The sequence below is a fragment of the Anoplolepis gracilipes genome, chromosome 6 (genome assembly GCF_047496725.1).
Source record: "Anoplolepis gracilipes chromosome 6, ASM4749672v1, whole genome shotgun sequence".
NCBI classification, from domain to species: Eukaryota; Metazoa; Arthropoda; class Insecta; order Hymenoptera; family Formicidae; genus Anoplolepis; species Anoplolepis gracilipes.
Window position 1 is genome coordinate 8354219 of NC_132975.1, and position 19044 is coordinate 8373262.

General features: G+C 35.4%; 1 long non-coding RNA gene across 2 annotated transcripts in view; it reads left to right on the top strand.

The window, feature by feature from the left end:
• Nucleotides 1–19044, top strand: part of LOC140666492 (uncharacterized) — a 113757-nt gene that overhangs the window by 65474 nt on the left and 29239 nt on the right. The window lies entirely within an intron of this gene.

Sequence of the window (19044 nt, forward strand, 5' to 3'; positions counted from 1 at the left end):
AGTTAATTAGCCTGATTAATCAGAGCCTTAGTGTTGGCTGTCACTACGCCTGTTTTGGTCCTTTGAGGAGAGAGCGGTAGTTGCGCGTGGTATATAATTCAACATAATTTGTATTAGAAGCATTTGCAAGACATTAGCAATCATGCGATGCAATTCATTAATTAACTAAAACCTAGATCCTAATCATCTGTGTGTCCTAATTCTCTCGACGGTTTTGATCAGGACTCGTGAGGATTTATGATTGTCGGAATTGAGAGAACGAGATGTGCATCCGTCATTAATAATTTCTATCAATTAGCTGTCAGCGATGCACGATTATTGCTCGATGTACTGTTCAATACTTCTTCTTTCGATATTCGTATCCTTTGTCAGTGATTGAAACACATGCAATTTTGTGAATTGATTCAAGCAGCATTAATTACTGTTAATGACTATTAATTAGTTGCAGCGATGCGCGAGTTCTAGTCACTTGTCAAACGTTCCTTTGATGTAGCACTTTGATCGCGTGCACATAGCATACATTCTTCATTCTATCGATACTTCCATAGAAGCGTGATTCTTGATACGTGTTAATTATCCAGATATTAATTAGTCGTAATCACTTTTACAATGATCATTTCACTGTGCGATTCATTTTTTCATCGTTCCTTTATTACAATATCTCCATCTCGAAGAGCAGAGAACTGAGAAGCGCAATCCGTTAATTATTACAATAACACACCGTTACAACAATTAATCGTTGCAATCATTCGCGTTTATCAAACAACTCATCCGTCAAACACGTAAACTTTCTATGTTCGATTGTCTATTCAATATTCCAATTCGACGTTCACGATCACCTTCCAAAGGAAGATCCTCTTGTCAAGAAGCCACGCTCATACAACATTCATGTTACTGTCGACAAATGAAAATCCTTAATTCATCGTCTTGTTTACGATCGGTAATATCAGTTCGGAACTTTTGCAATCTGAAATTCTTTTCGAAAACAAAACGAAAGCAACAATCAAGTTTCTCGTATTTCTCCTTTCTTTTTATAGTCAACTAATCAACTAATTTATTTATAATCAATTTTTCCTTGCACATGTGCTATCTCGTAGCTTGCTTATATTCGTTACGCATTAAATACCACCAGTGTGTCCTTGAAATATTCATTCGCGAAGTAACGATCGACCCTTGCGTTTCTTCTGCTTTAAAAATTCATTCGCGAAGGGAGTAATTGACGCAGACGCTTATCAGCGTTTTCAGGGCCGTCGATTAATTAGAACCGCGATTAATTCGATCTTTAATTGTCATTGGATATTTCTCAAGAAAAGTGAGTTTCAATATACATTGAGTCAAATTTTATTTTGCATTCTACAGTCTTTTTATAAAATGGAATCATTGATTTTGGAATAATCCCTTTCAATATTCATTTCTCACACACGAATGATCCTTTATAAATCAGAATACGAATTGATAATTCTATGGAAAGAACAAATGAATTAAAACAAATAGAATAAAGCCAATGCTTTTCTAAGTTAAATTAAACTTCATGTTTTATCCCAGAATCGTTTTATTGAATAAAGTTACGAAGTTTGAATGGTCGTGTAGAAGATAGCTTTATTTAACACAAAAGCCTTTAGTTTTTTTATATCACTGTTTATGTAGCGTAGAAATTTCGTATGGTGTCCTGTGACCAATAACGAAGCAACATTAATGTAGATTCGTATGTTAAGTCAAGCTTCACTTTCCATTTCTGATTCACTGACGAATTGGAGCACAAAGTTTCAACGTTCCCTCGAGAACGTAGTAATCGAATTGAAATAAATCTTGCGCTCTTAGCCTCCGGTACACTAGATTATTTTTTAACCAAGAAGCTCGAATTGTTTTATGACGGATATAAAAGTGATAGTGATAAACCGGCGTTGTCGATCACTACATATATCATATTAAGTCAAATTTAATTTTTAATCTTCAGTGTGGATTTTTTAAATTATTTATTCATCATCCTCAGATCATTATTTATGATCTGTACAATTTTTAGATAAACAAAATCACTCATCTGTTCGATTAAATCATGTTTCGTTTTCTATTCCACTTTCTATTATTACTTTCTATAAATTCGGGATCCTTTTGTCAGCTTCGCAAGGTCACTAGTTTACGAACCTGAAGCTGAATGCAAGGGTCGGCTCGATGGAAATGGTTCACGAGGTCGCCGACGAGTGAGACAAGTTGGATTAACTATATCGATGAATTAATCAGTAGCCGGAACTCACTCGGCCAAATAGATCGCAGCAGTGAACGCTGCACTATCGCGGTCACTCGTGGCGACCGCACTGCTGGACGCATCTCCCGGGGGCATTCGCACGCAGGCTTCCGGTTAACCGGAAGTGGCACGCACTTGAGAGTTTTAATCTCGCGTTTGCCCTCTCTCCTTTTCCCGCGAATGCACTCCTATCGCACTCACCCGCTGGATTACAACATTCGGTAGCGCGCGCTACCAAACAGCACTGTGACTCAATGAACACACAACAGATGACACACACAAACACGCGCGATACACACATATATCAATACGTACGAGAACTATCCAATGTCCTCGTGCGTCGTTATGGCGTGTCCAGCGAGAAGATCCTTCTGTAGAATTGGTCAAAAGGATCGAGCACGCCGGTTGATCTCCCTCGCGAGAGTCACGTGACTAGTTCACCGACCCGATGTTGTCACGATGATGATAACGATGATGACACTGCGAGTCAGTCGGCATAATCCCAAATCAATCTCGTCTGTCAACCATAAAGATTCACGAATAAATTTGTTGGTCACGATCTTTTCCGCCGTGGTGTCCGCCGTTCCCGCTTGCGGAATGACGTAACGCGGCAAACGTGGCCGATAATCGATCAAGGGAATCGATTTGCGCGACCGGGCGGCTCGGATGGACTACCGTGATCCGGCCTCGGAACACACGCTCGTTGAACTGTCGTTCGTAGCAGCTCGGGCCGCGGTTTAGTATCAACGTCCGTTCTTGGCTGGCGTCGCGCCCCTCCCGGGACGCCGGTCGACGCCAATCGAGTGCGCGTATACCTACGTGCACGTACCTGCGAGTCTGCAAGAGGTGAACCCACCTCTGCCTTCCCGGCCTGAATCTCGACTGCGCGCGCGCGCGCGCGCACATCTCTGTCCGTATGATTGTACCTGGTACATGTGTTCGTGAGGGTGAGGTACTATACATGTACGCGCATTTGTCCTTGAGAATGGAGAAAGGGGTAGCGCACTCTCGCGCGATTTTTATTGAAAAATCCTTTTTCGCGAAACATAAATATTAGTGAGGGAAATTTATCTGATAGCGACGAGACACTTAAGATTCTTGTAACTTTAAAACATACTTTGTTGCCATATTAATCGTTAAATGATATTTTACGTATTTCTTATAACAATGATTTTCTTGCATTTGTTAATTGTTTTCATGGATTTAATTTTATTACATATCTTATAAAATTAATGTATGATTAAACACTTTTCACTTTAATATGTCTTTTAAAAATTTATCTTTGTTTAAATATTTTTTCAATCAGTTTATCATTATTGATTTTGATAAGAAAAAATTAATACTAAGTAAACTTGTCATTATACAAAATACTTTAATGGCAGTAAAAAAATGCGTAATCTACATTATATGAATTTAAAATTCTATTTCTACTACATTTTTTCCAAACAATAATTCGGCGGATTAGTCAAATTAATCTGAACAGTACACTCGATAGAACCATACGCGTCGTTTCGATTTTACGCCTGCTCTAATTGGTAGACACTAATCTAAGCGCTTTTAAGCATTCGTTTAACGACTAGTCTGGCTTATTCCCGGCTGTCCCTTTCTCTTCGTTTGTCTCTCTCTCTCTCTCCTCCTCCTCCTCTTGCCTCCGCTCGACCCGAGAGCGGATCGATAGGATGAAAATGGGTTAACGTTTTACGATCCTCGCCTTGCGCCGCTAATTTCGTGCATATTCGAATTAGCAGATACGAGGCGAGATATCTAAAACTGCAGATTTCTTTGTTTTGTTTTTCTCCCTTTTTGTCCTCTTTTTATTCTCTGTTTGGTGAGATATAAAAATATGAAATTACCGTGTTCTTATCAAGAACGTTACCGATTCTGTGTTTTCTCGCATACAATTGCTTGCATGGATGTTATCGAATGTCGTACACGATGTACAGATGGATATGCACCGTTTTGTACGCTTCGTTAGCCTGCGAATGCACATGCCTTCACAGAATTCTTCGTATTCGTGAATATTTTTTGTAAGCGCACCGTATCTAGCATCCGAAAGTGTGTCGCGGTGTATATCTATCAGGTGTATGCAGCTTTTGCAAGTAGCTGTCATACCGAGTGAACAGAAGCACTAGCAATTGATAAGCATGCATGTGAAAAACTTGACAGCTGACATTTTTGACGAAAATTATTTGCCACACAGGAGCGTTAGACTCTCTGTAAAGCTTAAAATATATTTGGAAAAATCGGACATGAATAATATTAGATTATTAATACTGTCAACATATTTCAAATCCCATTTTTAACTGATAAAATTATTATGCGATTTTGCTTGCAAACTTTTTGCGATTAATAAATAATTACGAATTGTTTATGAAATAATAGAAATATCTCCCTCTTCAGAATATTTTACTTTAAATTAAATTATCGAATTCTTACATACATACATATGTATGAGTGTGTATATTTTAAACACAGTAAAATATTATTATTTTGCCTTATCAAATAAATATCGTTGCTTCACAGACATTATTTTTCAAAAATATTGCTTGAAATATTTTATTATGCAATTTTGCTTGCGAACTTTTTGCGATTAATAAATAATTACGAATTGTTTATAAAATAATGGAAGTATCTCGCGCTGCAGAATATTTTACTTCGAATTAAATTATCGAATTCTTATATGCATACATATGTATGAGTACGTATATTTTAAACACAGTAAAATATTATTATTTTGCCTTATCAAATAAATATTGTTGCTTCACAAACATTATTTTTCAAAAATATTGTTTGAAATATTTTATTTATACAGTATATGTAAAATAAAAGTATAGAAAAAACTTCCACACTATATATATGTAATTATTCATTTTTATGGTATAAATCAAATTCTCAAAATATAACATTTAAGCTTTTAACCATTTATAGACATGTGTAAAAATACAGAATTACGATATTAACAATTTAAAAAAAATGTAAAAAACAATTTATTATATATTATATGTATATTAGATTTCAATTATATTATATTTATTAGCAAAATGAATTTGCATATACGAAATAAATTAATGATTAATGGAAGGAGAAGGTGATTATATATCATTTTACATGTATGTATATTAAATAAAATGAGATGATTTCTCGCAGGTTTACATTTTCTCGCATATTACACGCCTCTCAACGTGCTTTTGGATTATTTATTTTATCGCCAATGCGATGTATTTTACTTTCTGATCGTAGCCTTTTCTACTTCGCCACGTACTTGAAGGAAAACGCTGAAAGTGTCGTTGGAAGAACGCTCGAAAGTTTCGAGCACTCAGTCTCACCATTATTGTTGGTAGTTCACTAGAGAGAAACGCGGAGGGAAGCGCCTACGCGTGCGCATAGATACGCGGGTATATGTATATGTGCGTTGTCTCTGCGTACTGAGTGTGTGCGAAGGACGGATTTCATAGTCCATGTAGTTTGGCATCAATGCGAAATCTGGGGTTGGTTTCAGACGCACGATAAAGCCATTTCAAATTGAATAACAGATTTCTAGACGCACAACAAAATGCACTTGCCGCGAAGATTTCTGAAGGCTAGAAAGAGAGGATTTAAGTAACGATATGTCTGTGCCTTTTTAAAGCACACGAGTCTTCGCTTATTTGACCGTATAAAAAAAGGGGATTCATTTTTCCACTTATTCGCAGTTATTTACACATAGTCATTATTCTAGAATTTTATATATTGAGGAATTTGCACAATTTTGCCATGTGATTTAGATCAGTTCGATAATTTTCATGTAAAGGAAGATGACTCGCTCTTACCTAATAAGTCTTTGAACTCCATTATGTACCCATTGCCGTTCCGGAAACGATTCCAGGTAAATCCGATCGCGGAATTTGATTGCTAACCACAAATGGATTCGGCTTGTGTGTTCTGCTGAGTATATTCTCAGGAATGCTTAAAACGACTGGTAAAAAATCGCTAATTAAAAACGTTTGTCATCGACTAATAATTCTCATTGTTAGTACAGAGAAGGAAAAAATTCCTGCCTGTTTATTCAGATTCTGATGAGTCAGATTTATATAGATTAAATTAATATTAAATTTAACATGATATATTTATTTTATATTTAATAATATTTTTATACATTTATTTATACATATATACATATATATATTAAATTAATGTAAATGAATATTTTGTTATATTTATTTTTAATAACTGAATGTGACATTTTAATATATTATTTAATTTACACTTTAAAATAATAAGTTTTTAATGCTTTGTTAAATTAAGTATTTACATTTGTGTATTCTCCTTTATTTCTTTACATCTTATAAATTTCTTTTCACAACATTATATTAATTTTCTCATTACATTGCCGAGATTCGAAATCGTTGCTAAAAATTCACCGAGCTTTTGACACCTGTCTGAAATAAAGAGAAAAGAATTGGTGATACCGCATTACAATACATTACAATTTTAAAGCGGCGTCAGCCAGAGAACGAACTCGCTTACCAAGCGAGAGGTATACATTCTAGCTCACAAGCTCACACTCGCCTCTCGATTAAGCCGCGCGATTAGGACGGGCACCATATTACAGAAGTCCGTTTGATCGCGACGCTTTGATCAGCGTTGTTACGAAAACAGAATTACCATTCGTTCCTGCGCGCGCGTCACCAGTAACGTAGTCAATTTCGGACAGAGTTTTCAACTTCCGGCGTTTGCCTACGGAACTAATATTTCGAAACTTTTCGCGTCTATGACACGATCTTTTATCTCTCTCTTTTTCTCTCCGTCATTCTCTTTCTCGGCTGCGACTCTCGCGAGAGTTTTATGACGCGAGTTCCTCGCGTCTGAAACGAAATAAACTTTGAATGCGAACGGATTCGAGCGGCCACGTGTTATGTAGATGGCTACGTAGACGGACCGGTACAGCTTCCGGAACCCGAGAGCTTTTGTTGCGCGAGATTAGCATGCTTTCCCTGATGGAAGATTGGATTTATTCATGTACAATTTAAACCGGCCTACCAAAATGCGCCGGCCTCTGTCGCGCGTCTTGCTTCGCGAGCTGAACAATTGTTGAAGATTAAATTATGACGTATTACGTGAGATAAAACGCAGAATCAATAAATTATGTAATGTCGATTAGTGTACAAAAATTAACAGGAACATGAATACATAATTCACGGTTTTTTTATTGATACAACCGCTTCATCGCGAATAAAAATAATACCATTCATCAAATATAAGACTAAATCAATCATGATTTTATCTATGTACAATTATATTAAAAATTTAATTTATTAAACTAACAGTGTGATGTATCTCTTTCTTAATCAGTGCATGGAATAGTTAGCTCGATAAGCGGAACGTGCGGAATAAAGAAAATAGATATGCTTCCGCTTTCTTATTCGCATGGCGATGCAATTTGCCGTGGCAACGTTGTTATCTCGCGACGCTTTAACGTCGTTATCGGCAGTGGATGAATATTACCCGAAAATTCAATTCCTTTCACTCTGACAACAATCGAGTAAAGCAGAGCGGAACGCGAGCCGCCGGAGTTACTTTATGCCCGGCGCGATGTCAGAAAGGAATCCCGATAGACTGCATTAATCGTTCGGTCGTTCGTTATCGCATAAATTGCGCATTCTCGTCGCGAAATGAATTTCCCGCGCTTTCTAATCGAGCAGAAATGATTTAATGACGTATAATCGCCGAATAACGCCGGCTGCGATAAAGCGATTCTTCGTTACTATACATATATCGAAATACGTTTGGTGGCTGGCACGAGAAGGAACGAGATGTCATGAACTTATTAAGAATGCTATCGATTAACGATGACAACGTTATATTTTTTTTTATGTACAAATGTGTCGATTAATTGAAAAGGTGCAGTGGAAAAGAAATTAAAACGTCTAGATTGTTTTGTTATTAATTAATTTTTTTAATTTATTGGTGATTATAAAACAAAATATGGAAAATAACTTAATAAAATATTTTATGTAAAATTTAAAATTTCTACGGAATAGAAGATTATTTTACAATAGAATAGATGATTTTATTACGATTACGAATCTGGAAGACGAAAGGGCAAGTATCGTGAACCTTGTGCAAAGACACTATGTCTACAATTAACAGAGAAATATACTTTGCAAGCAGCTCTCTCTCTCCTTTTCGCCCACGTACCAACGAAATAGTAACAGCACGTGTCACGTGCGCGCGTTCTCACAGAATCAGCTCGGAGTAGCATTTACGTACAACAGCAAACACGTGTCGCGCCTTACTAAAGTATGCATTACACCGGAGTAACCGGTAACATTAATTGCTCGAGAATTAGTTCCGGCGTAAAACTCGAACGCTGCAACATGCTGGCCGTTGTGAATTCGTTAAGTATGTACCAAGCGTCAGTAATATGCTTTTCGACAATAATAGCTTGTATGTCCATTAATAAGTTATTATTGTCAACCGGCATTCATTCACGCACGAATAATATCTTCCCTCTCTCTCCTCTATCTTAGAACGATATACTTTAAAATTGAGCTTCATTTAATTTCACATTAGATAAATTTCGTGGCTCCCGCAATCTGAAGAATATAGAGAATTCAGAGTCAGAATAGTCTAATCTACATCACTGCAATAACGAGAAAAGTTTAATCGTAGTTTAATGGGTAATAAAAGAAATATATATATTCAATCTCTGATTTTAAAATACTAACAAATTTCTTTTATATAAGGTAGATGCGCTTGTTTCTTCTTATCAACTTGACAATATATTTACACAAGAGAACGACTAATATATTAATTTTCTTAAAATCTAAACACGTAGAATGAGTATGGTAATTTTATTCTCGAGTTTTTAATTGGTACTAAGGTAGAAAGTTTGAGACATTAATTTTTGTAAATTTATCTTTTGAAAGATTAAACGAAGATATCGTGTTAAAGGGGATTTCCGATATTAACGAAACAAATTACAGAAAATCGATGCGCGCAAGCTTCGAGATTGCGTCAATAAAATACAAACAACTCGTTTCTTTAGGATCTTATCGCAAAGGGAATGGCGAGAGTCTTTTAACAATGCGAAATTCCAGGGCGCGTACGCATTCGCTTCTTAATCCTCGGCAGTGTAATTGCTTCGAGGACTTACGCTTTTATAGCGAGACTGCGGTCGGTTATCCAAATCAGTTTTTTTAATTCGGTCGTTTTATCGCTTTGCTTAATGTAACTTACCCACGGGAATCGTAAAGCTACAGACGGCAATTCCCATGGTGAAATGAAATTTTCATTGACGGAAGCGCGGACCCGCTTAAGAACGAACGGGGACATCGTGCTCGTTCTAAATCTTAAAGCAGCTACATGCTTTAATGGCTGCGCCGCGCCGCTGAAAAAGAACGTACGCCGAACGAATAATGGCTGACATGAAAACAGCGTATCCTGTATTCCGCCGTTTATTCAATGCTGTGTTTTATTTCACGCCGCTCCGCCTTTATTATCCCTCTCTTAGTTTTTTGTATAAAACATGCAGATACCGTTTTCTCATACTGAGAGCTTCTCACAGAAAGCTCTTCTTCTTTAGTCAGAAAAGGTGATGGAAATAGTTCTTTATACTATAATTTTGAGAAGATTATGTCTCGTGCAACACAATTTTATGTTTATTACGCAGATCAGCGGTTTCCAAACTTTTTATTTTCAACCGTCCTTCTAATATTAAAGTCCTAATATCCTTTTGACACAGAGTTTAAGCCTTACATTATTATAACGTAAAATTATATGATGACACAAATTGCTTATGTATTCTATCATTCTCGAGAGAAAACTTTAGAAGCCTATGCTTTAACATAAGAATGACACAAAGGCTTGGCTGCATTTACATAAAAAACGTACATCCCATGGGAGATGTCAAGCGTGATAAGCTGTCAAACTTCAGAAAGTGAGAGGGCAATCATTTACATACACGGTTACACCCTGTGCGTGACACGTGCGTATATATCGCTTAATTAATAATTAACGGAAAGTAAAACTCGATTAATTTCACGCTAATAAATTAAACTACGAATATATGCACTCGATATAGCACAGAGGAAGCGCGTTTTAAAGACGATCCGGATTCTCCGCCACCTTTATCCTCGGCAAACACCTTCGTGCGCCACCGGCTCGAGTGTAGCCTCTCGCGACCGGCCCGATAATTATCTCCGACCGGAGGTGTACTATTAGTGATTGCGGTTTGACGTGTACAGTGGGTTTTTATCATCCCTCCTCGTGTACACGTTTTCCTCTCTTCCCCCTCTCTTTCTCTAATCCCGCGTCCTTCGGAGCGACATGCCGCGCCACGCTTTTGCATCCTTTCGCGCCATTAAGAGCCGTCCACCTCACTCGGTCTCACCGCCATTACTATACTTGCACGATGCGTTTCACGATAATTAATACATCAGTTAAAGTAAGAGAGAGAGAAGGAAAGCGAAGGGGAACACGCGAGTGCACTTACGTATACTCACGATCGGAGCGAGCGAATGAGTACGCCGATGATTCCATGTGAGTTGCATCAAGTGTCCTTGAGTGTGTTGTAGTAATTTACTTGCAATGGTATTTCTCTTCGTCATTCCAACAATAAGTTTTACTAGTTTTTATGTATGCGATCTCTATATCATACATATAAGCTTGAAGATAATTGAAGATTTATCATAGTTTATTTTGGATTAGCAATTTAATTTTTCAGATAATTAAAATAAGATTGTTACGTGAAGTTTATAATAATATATTAGTTGTATATATGTACTTTTTTTAAATGTCAAGTTTCTTATCTCTTCGAATTTTCTCGATCAAGATTGTTTTTTTTTTTTTTTTTTTTTTTTTTTTTTAAACGATATCGAATACCTATTTATGTTTGATTGTATTACGATTAATGCGAAATTCAAAATTACAATATATCGAAAATAAATCTTCTGACGATGAAAATTAATTTCGAGGGATTAAAGAAAAACGTGTTCCCTTAGAAAATTAATACTTTGTGAAGCAATCGGCTTGTCGATCTCCCGCATCGCTTTTGATCCTGGTGACGACGTATATGTTCATATAAACTGAAAAGCGCTTTGTGATTAGCCCTACCGCCAAAATCGCTTTCATCTTGTCGACGCAAGCGACGAAAGAAAAATATGTTAAATCGAAATTGTCAAAAGCTTATATGCGTCGTTTGAAGTTCGAAGCGCAAAGTGATTCCAATTTAAATTTGTTTAGCCAACAATTACAAAATGATCAACTCTAATTAAACATTTTAAATCAATTAACATTAGTGCAGAGATATGTCAAACATCAATGATTTACAAATAATAAGAAAAATTGTATTTTTGCGTTGTTCAGGATAAAATTATAAAGTGTTAGTGAATATTTATTGATATATAAATTAAGTATATTTAAAAATTAGCTTTTTTAAATTAAAAAAATGGATGTAGAAATTATAAATGAGTTTTAACCAAATATATGTAAGTTAATTAATTTTGCTCATTTATAAATAACAAACAATATTAATTAAATAATATTATATAAATAATATAAATTAATATTATTAAATTTTTGCCTGTTTATAATAATAAGTAATTAACGTTTTAATTTTTTGTCAAACGGTGATATTTTTCAGCTCAAAATTAATTTATTAATATATTAATCTTGATTTTTTGATAATCAATAACTCTGAATTATATCAGACTTCTAATGACGGAGTCCGAAACAGCTTACGTAATGAAATAAATGATTTAAATTTTCGAAAAGAATTAGAGATTAGGGAGACCGCGAGGAACACGGAGATTGAAAGATATGAAAAAAAGACGATGTGGAGAGATCACCATCGCGTGCTATGAGCCGGTTGTATACCAGACGTAAGTGATAAAAACGGACAGCAGGATCAACCGGTTCATGTGGTTAAGTCTCAATAAATGTAAATGTGCAAGCAATTATGAAAGAAGGACATCGTGTATCTCCTGATTGTAAAATATTAATTTTTTATGTCAGATAATTCACATTTTTAAAATGGATTTTCTCTTATATAGAAGCGTATATACATAAGTTGGCATGCCACTGACAGATCTAAATGCAAACCATATCCGTCACGAAAAGAATTGATAAGATTACCCTTTCGCACATGTCGCATGTATGATAACATAACACAAATGTTACACATTTTTTACACATGTTATCATACAATTCTAGAAATTCTGCAGTAATGTTTTATAAGCGTGAATTATACAATGATGAAAATAATTGACAATTAAAGCTAAAAGATAGTACACATGCAAAACCTCTAATAAAAATTCCGTTTATTTACCAGATATTATTCTGACTCACTAATTTCTCTTTTTTTTTCGATACATATATATATGTGTACTATAAATATACTTGCCTAGTAGAATTTTAGTGATTCATCTATCGCATTGATAAAAACGCGTGGGCGAAAAACGAACGGCATTCCTCGACATTCTGCAAAATGACTTTCCCGAAACGTGATTTGTCAGAATCTTCCGGCGGAAATACAGAAACGATCAACTCTACTCGACTTTCAGTGCGACGAATTCGCGAGGAATTCGCGGAATGTTGCGACGATCGGCACTCGTTCCACAAACTTTACGAAACAGAAAAATTAGATATCCGTTGTCTGTCGTCGAGATTCGGGACTACGCCGTGAATTTCCTAGGTGAAATGACGACACACTAGGGGAACGGCGAGACGAGAGAGAAGAAGAGCGCCGTATGATGTATGAGAGTCTAAATCGAATTTTCGTTCGTTTGTAAACTTTGTTTGCCCGAAGAGTAGCCGGCTTAAAAGGATCTTCCAGTGCCGGGGGGATGATATTTTCTCGTTATTCGAGAAAAATTTAACAGGAAAGTTGTCTTTTTAGCTTGTTTGTCACAAGTTGTTGGCAAAAGTGGATACATAATTATAAATTTTTGAACTTGCTATTTGTACGGACTATTTTGAATCCAGTATATTTTAGAATGTTTACATATTTTTGTCGAAAAGATACAAGTCGATTTAATTATTTTTTTCTCTTATTGAAGAAGATTAATGACTTGATGTAACAAAATAATATTCCTGAAGAAAACTAGGAATTAATACGTCTTTATTTCAATTTTGTTCTTTCATTTTTTCTTAGACTCAAAATATAGTAATATAATTTCTGAGATTAGCATCAATGAACAAAGATAGAGTTACTTTAAAAAACTTTGTTAATAAAAAAATTTTTTACTCAAAGAAAATTTATATATTGCATTTATTTTTATCAATCATTCACTATTATTTGAAATATTGATTTTATAATATAAAATTCTATATTACTGTATACGCGGCTGTAGCAAGTCTCGCAATACAAAGAAAGAATTTCTATAATCACTATAAAGATCATTAACCGCATTAATCGAGAATTACTCGCGATAAAAGGAAAATCAGCGTTATTATCCTCGGCTGGGCTATTCTCGCGCAAACGTAAGCAATGATTGATCTCGGTGTCGTCAACTCTCCGAGTCCTCGGCTTCTTCCTCTTTTTCTCGTCTTCTAAAGAGCCTCTTCTTGCCGCACGTCGGTATCCTGGCGTACGGTTGACAGTGATCGAGCACTGTCATTCGAGCGGATGGCGCATGCCTTACAAGATTCTGTACGCGTCGGCAATTACGCTATCTCGGGAATGCCTTGTATCGCTCGATTCTCGCTTTTCGCGGCATTAACAAAAGTGTTACACATATCGCTATCGGCTACTGAAAACGCCGAACAAACCCGTGGCTGGTCTCGGCAGAATTGCAATTTAGAGGCAAAGTAATGGTATTCGATATTATAAAGAAAACATTATCGCGAAAGAAAGGAGATTTTTAATTTCAAATGACACACACAACATGCATACAGATAAATGTTAAGTATTGCATAAATTATTAAATATTGGCTTTTTTATTCTAAAATGTATAGATATTTTTAACAGGAATGGATTTTTGCCTGATGTCAAAGCGTATTGCATTATATAAATTTAGTTATTTTATATATAATATTAAAACTACAAAAACAATTTTTAAAATATTTATAATTCATTTATGATATTTAACAATATTTTATGAAAATATGAATTTATCGAAAGAGAGAAATTTTAAAAACCAGAAATTTTATATTTATTTTATCATATTGTATTCTTCAAGCGTACACGTTTGTGTACAAACTGAAAAATAACAATTTCATACATTTTGTTAAAAACTTTCATACTTTTTACAGAAAAATATAACATTATACACTTTCTCTCTAAAAAAAAAACAGTTCAAATATTTGAAGTATTTGAAAAAAATATAGTATTTAACATTAGCTTAGCTTTTTACGTAGCTATTATGCGTGATTAATTTTTTCTTTATTCGCCTCCGGTTAGAAGAGCATGAATTTTAGATGTAAATGGAAGTTGTAACCAAGTTAGAGACGCGACTATAAAAGTGAAATTTTGCGGTGTCGCTCATTATCAGGGTATCGCTTTAAGCATTATTTCAATCTATCCGGTTTTATCTTTTCTGTCTTATATGGTAAGAGTATGTCATCGTTACAATTAAATTTTTTGATACACGTTACGCTACTTCTTAATATTCTTCTATTAAGTAATATATAATACATAAAAGAGAATTTGCAATTTAATTCTGTACAAGTTTGTAATTAGAATGAAAGAGAGTTTTTTAACTTTTTTTTATGAAGAATAAAAAACAGCACATTTAATTAAAATTGTCACATATAAATAATTTTTTTAACGCATTTGTTTAATAACACAATAAATTTAATTATTATATATATATGACATTCACGTTTAAATCTATTATAAAAAACAATAATTTTATATATATTACTATTTTGTTATTCTAGACTCAATATTCATATTGCAAAAGTTCTTCATTTGAAGTTATGATTCGATTCAATTATCGGATATATACCGGAAGATTAATAAGTTCGCTGGCGATTATAGAATAGTTGAACCCTTTTATTTCTTCATAGAGAGATCGATGTGAGCATTACGGTTTTTTCACGAAGCCGCTGCTGTTAAGAAATCCATAAAGGCTCACCGTATCGGGCCCTCGTGTACCCTTTCCACAATTTCGTGCACGTGCTCGTCTGGTAAGCGTCCCTTTTTACGAGAGAACTATGTTTTACACAAGCATAAAGCGCGCACCGAATTGTTTTCGCCGTTGATATATGCGCTAGCAGCCTTGGCAATCGTGCTATAATTATAGTATTTGTATTATAATTTCATCATCGCGTATAATTTGTGCAAATTATAATAAACTCGAAATAACTGAAATAGAATTTTTGATATTGTTATTTTTCTATGACGGGAAACTCGACGTTATATGCTTTATTTTTACATTTTTCGGGGAAAGCTATTTGTAATAATTATCGAATTTACGCTTATCTCTTCAGCATTATAATAATAATAAAGTTTCGATTCACTATAACTTGGTTTCGTCATACCAGAATTCCATTTAAGAAAGATGATGACGCGGAGAAGATCGGCCGAGACCACTTTCGATGAACGCTTGCGGTCGGTCACTGTCAATCTTTATGGGATCCCGTGGTCGATGGGCGTAATTTAGAACGTTTCCATAGCGATTTACCGCGCACACTTTGTTACGACGTCGCTCGAAGTACGCGTGTTTCGCGACTGCGCTGACGGAATTGTATAACGACGGAGCAGGAACCGCAAGAGAGAACATCGCGCGCGTGATTGTTCATGAACTATTCTGCTACCCTTTTTAACTAGATTTTTTTTTATACATGAGATATTACATATTAAATATTTTAATTAAAATTTGACACAAAAATATGGGAATATTTTTATTAAAAGGTTTTTTTCTAAAGACTTTGAATCGTTGAAATGCTTTGCTATTATAGTTTTATTTATAAATAAATATCTGTGTTACGACAGGATTGTGTCGCATAAATTGTATTATGACAATCCTGATGAATCGACGAGTCAATAATGATTAGCAATGAAAAATATTAACTAAATATAGATAATTAGTTATTAATAGATATTGAATTACACTCTAAATCAAATTACTTATACATATATTTAACATGCAAGGGGGGGGGGAGAGGTACGTATTACAATGCATTTAATAATCTATATAATTACATAGTATTTATGTAATCTAATTAATATAGTCAGCACAGAGTGAAACCAAAAAAGCAAGGCAATAACTATAAAATATATTGCAGTAATAAATATTTAATTAAATATATATTTAAACATATATTTTTATACATGATTAGTTCTCATATGATATACGTGACTATATATTTAACTACTATATTTGATTTTTTCCAAAAATTCAATGACGTGGAACATTTTACGTGAATTGCGTAGTATAACACTTTTTACATCAAATAATATTGTTGAAAGCACGAATCGTGGAAACACAGTGAGGGAAAGTAGAAAGGGGGAGGGGGCCTAAAATAAATGAGGCGGTTTAAATTTCAAATGTAGTATCTGCAGGCCGCGCTGGATGTTGTATGCACATCCTGCTAGCGCTCAATTTTGCAGGTGCCCTGCTATATTTGCTCGCAAACACGTCTATGTACACGTTAAGGCTGCGCAGTTTACTCGTCTTACACTCGCCTTGCTGGTTCTGCTCATCGATCCGCCTTGCCTGGTGTTTACAAGCGCGCGTCATTTGCCGACAGATCAGCAATTTGTGAATGTTCGTATAGCCATCATGTAAGAACACTGGGTGTGGCAATCTGACCATCGTTTGTTTATATTAAGAATATTTTTTATTGATGAAATTGAGGAAAACTTGTATGAATCGTTCTATGCTTTCGCGTTACTCTAGTTTATAATGTTATTTTATACATATATTGATTCAATATTGAGTATATATCAAAAATTTTAATAGAAAAAGAAAATAATGTTAGCTAAATATTTTTACACACACATTCATATGTTAAGTCGTTGTTTTAAAAAACTAACATCAGTTCCAACGTTATATTTAAAAAATATATCTAAGTTATACTTGGCCAATTTCCTTATATCTTCCTAACTGCAAAAAACCTCATATACTTGTATCATACATCCAATAATTGAACGCTTATATGAACGATCATTCGATTAAAGTCTCGTATATTGCATCGTTGCTCGTTTGCTTCATCTTATCGATCATGTTAGGAAAGGAACATTGTTATACTCGCTCCATACTGTTTATCATTTATCGTCCGCAAACTTCACTTCAACGAAGACAGGGGGATACATTTACCTATGTTGTGTATCGATCTTCCAATACAAACGAGTAGGACTTATTTTTCGAGCAGCAAAATGAACGCGGCAGCCGCATGCATCGTCGTTGTCATTTCGCAATCGAGTTGCGCATTGTTTCTACAGACGCGAAATTGGAACGTCTTCCAATTGCGCGCGATTATTCCAATTACCGTCGGTCGCGAAAAGACAAAAGAGAGGACGGGAGAGGAGAGACGGCGGCTGATGGTTCCTTCCTCCGCGTACTTCCGATATAAATTCTCACGAAAGTGTAACGGAAGCGATTTGCAGCGCGCAGCGAACTGGCCGGAGGCAGTTATGATCCGTTGCCAATAGCTAATGCAGGAATGGCGTGCAAATCGACGTAGACGGAACATAATTCAGTTGACTCGAACTTGGCGCGGCTGTCCCACCGATCGATGCGGTGATATCCTCGCATAAAACGATGCCGCAATCGGTGCGTCTCCCGTATTGCAGTTCTCTCGGCTCCAGTTGCAATTTATCAATATGCGAGAACAGCGTGCGTGAAAGAAGAAAAATGGACTGGCAGATATTTTATTCGATTCTAAAAATAACCACTGTCTATAGTGCTTCCAAGAACATATAACGATTTCGCTTTGCTCGATTGCTTGATATTTGACCTTTTATATCTATAAGTGCTATTCTTTTTTTTTTTCTTCAAATTATTATAAATTTTTTAAGAATGTATTAAAAATTTAATAGGATTAAAATTTATCGGAAGAACTCAGAGATTGTAAAATACATATAACCAAAGTTTTAATGTAGGATGGTCTCAAATAACTTCTGCCCATTCGGGAGTTAAGGAATATAATGTAATACGGTAATGTAATACGGATATATAATGCAGAATAATATACAGTATAAAAAGAATAATAATAAAATGATGAAAAAAAACCTAATAAACCAATATATATATATATATATATATATATATATATATATATATATATATATATATATATAAGATGCTGAAAAACGAGGAGAGTATGAGAAACAATAATATATTTGCTGATGCGTGTCTTAAAAATTTCTCTAAACAAATGAAACATTTCTAAAAGGATAGAAAAAATGAAATTGCAGGAACAAATTGTAACAACATAAAATCGCAGGTGAGGATTAATTTCGCCAAATCCTGGGGAAAGTAATCGCTATATCTCTCGCGAGGAATAATTACGCGACAACACACATTGGGATGCGTCCCGCGAGAACGCTGCGCGATCGCTTTCGTATCTCGCGTGCCGTAACAGGTGTCACGTTTCGCGATAAAACGCACGAATTCCGCGTACGCCCGGCATTTATCAGCCACGATTCGGGGCACGTAAACGCGCGGGCGTTTCGCGATTCCGCTCGGCGTGTTACAATGCGCAATATTATGCGCCGGCATTCAGTCGTGAAACAATTATATGCGTTTCCTAGTGAATCGACGTGCGCCTCGTAAATCTATTTTCGCGCGCTATTGTTTGGCGCGCATATTAACTCGTTACCCGGATTCTAAATGGGCGATATGAGCTCGCTGGCAATAATTGCGCGATCGCAT